The sequence below is a fragment of the Propithecus coquereli genome, unplaced genomic scaffold (genome assembly GCF_000956105.1).
Source record: "Propithecus coquereli isolate 6110/MARCELLA unplaced genomic scaffold, Pcoq_1.0 Scaffold247, whole genome shotgun sequence".
Taxonomy (NCBI): domain Eukaryota; kingdom Metazoa; phylum Chordata; class Mammalia; order Primates; family Indriidae; genus Propithecus; species Propithecus coquereli.
In genome coordinates, this window is record NW_012148030.1 from 1,903,196 (window position 1) to 1,905,954 (window position 2,759).

A 2,759-nucleotide genomic window follows, 5' to 3' on the forward strand; every position below is an offset into this window, starting at 1 on the left:
ACCCCCAAATATTAAGTTTCTTATAATCATGTTAAGTTTCTAAGATGGCTTATAATTAGTTCCATAGATATTATTCATGTTTGCTCACACAGACACACAGTAAAGGTTATATATATCTTATATAATTTTGAAAGTTAAATATTGATATAAAACCTTCTGTGATATGAAAATTTATAATAGGACTAATACATGTGGATTATTATATTGTTATTTTAACAATAAATTTGCTTTTACATGAAGGGACTGTATCCAGAATCACATGGAATTGTTGGCAATTCAATGTATGATCCTGTATTTGATGCTACTTTCCATCTGCGAGGGCGAGAGAAATTTAATCATAGATGGTGGGGAGGTCAACCGGTAAGTTTTGAATTTATTTTGTGTGTGTGTGTGTGTGTGTGTGTGTGTGTCTGTACAGGGAGACATTTCATCTCAAAATTTGCCACCTGTGGGAAAAATACATACAATCTCCTCATACTTGGCAATGTTTCTGTCTTTTGGTATTTTATATATATACACACAAAAAAATAAAAGTATGTGTACATATGCATAATGTATGTGTATATATGTGTATATGTAATATATGTGTATATGTATCTGTATATATGTGTATATATCACATATTTATATATGTATGTGTACATGTATATACATGTGTGCATAAATAATATACATGTATATATACATATGGGTATGTGTCTATGTGTGTGTATATATATGTGTGCATGTGTGTGAGGCTGTGATTACAAAAGTATGAGATGATAAATGTTTTCACTAGAATGATAATGGTAATGATAATGGTGAAAATGATGCCAAGGGGTGAATTTCAGAACAATTTTGAAGAAAAAGTAGTCAGATCTTATTGATTTATCAGATTAGGGGGTACAATGAAAAAGAAAAGTGAATGATTATGACTTCCCCAATATTTTGGCCCTGCACCATAATCAACAGAAACAGAGAAACTTGCTGGAAAAAAAGAACTCACTGAAACCCACAGTAAATTCATGAATTCTTTTATTTAATCTATTTTTTAAAAAATCATGGAAGTTAAATATAATAAGTTAGAATCCTACCTTGATACTGAAGTATCAAAATAATACTTTGAAAGAAATCACCCTGTTTACTTCAGATCACATGGCTGGGGCAGAAAATAAAAAGGGATGTAGGCTGCTTTCTACCTAATGTTTTCCTGTGACTGTGTGTGATTAGGCCACTTGCTTTGTTCGGACATGAGCAAAGCAGCATAAAGCCATGGTTGTTGAATGTGCAGAGTTGAGCTGAAGTGTACAAGCTTTTGGCCAGAAGGATCAGCATCCCTACAGGAACATACCTCAGTGCACACAGTCAATCAGAAACATCTAGAAGAAGGACGGCAAATGGTTCCATCTCATGCCAGCTCTGATTGGAGGTAGCAGCTCCCTGGAGCGCTGGTTAGGGAAGAGGGCTGGGAGACCTGTGCGCAGTCTGCCACGGCATGAGAGGTGGGCAGTGTCTGCACACAACCATGTGTCCACCGTGCCTCAATGATCCTGTACCTGCAAATGTTTACTGCAGTCCATGGGCAAAAGGGAGCTATAAATAGGAATTTTTTTTTAAGGCATTGCTCTTTGAGGAAAGGTGATCAAAATATTTGTACTGCATAATAGATATATCAGTATGCAAGGATAAATCTGAGCTTCTTTATTTAAAAAATAAACATTGGAAGACTTCTTGTATGAGTGCAGAAAAGTGTCTTCATAATAGATGTTCTGATTCTGCTGTCTTTATTCAGGCGGGACTCCCAGAAGTCTATGATGACCTAGGTTGTGATCATAGTGAAATTTGTTGACAGGGTAGATTTCACAAACAAAGTTTATGATAGGGGAATATTTTATGAGTAAATAAAATGATTGAAATTAGAGTTCTGTCAAGTTGTCTCTAGTTGGTCTTTTATATTAATTTTGTCATGGAAGCAAACGTGCCTGAGAAACTACGAAGGATACAGAGATAAACAGTAATTATATCAACTTGGATCACCTTACACCAAGTGTTGACATTAGGTTTCCTCTGGGTTAGCATGACTCAGAAGATGAGTCCGCATATTCATTAACTTCTGCAGAAACAGAGCAGAGGGAACGCTGTTAACCTGCCTCAGGAAGTGAAGTCTCTGTTTCAAATCTGCCTATTTCCTCACTAACTCTCAAAGTTGACATATTTGACCAGGTTTAGTACCTTCTTCATGTTGAACAAGATTTTTGGTGAGACCGATTTGTGTTTCTATCATGTTGGATAGGAATGGCCACCATAAACATTCCAAGGAGCATCGTAGCTGCAATTTAGAAACACATTGCATTGAAATTTGGCATCCAGGAAGAGCAGATAGACAGAAACTATAGTTCTGTTGTTCTATTACACAGTAGGGTGACTATAGGAAACGACAATATAGTATATAGTTCAACATAGCTAGAAGAGAAGATTTTGACTGTTGTCACCGCAAAGAAGTAATAAATGTTTAAAGTGATGGATATGGTAATTACACTGATTTGATCATTATATAATGTACACATGCATTGAAACTCTATCCCATAAATATGTGCAATTTTTATGTGTCAATTATAAATCAAAAATTAATAAAAAAGAAACTTTAGTCATAGTATAACAATATAAGAAATGAGAAGTACTATAAGAAAAAATTAATGAATATTCCTCAAGCATTTATATAATGCTCTCAGAGGCTTGTATATTTTTATAATCACCAGTGAAAAAATATTCATAAAGAT

General features: G+C 34.6%; 1 protein-coding gene across 2 annotated transcripts in view; it reads left to right on the forward strand.

Annotated features, from left to right (window-relative positions):
- The window catches only part of ENPP2 (ectonucleotide pyrophosphatase/phosphodiesterase 2), a 95,565-nt gene that overhangs the window by 35,389 nt on the left and 57,417 nt on the right, over nt 1–2,759 (forward strand). The window lies entirely within an intron of this gene.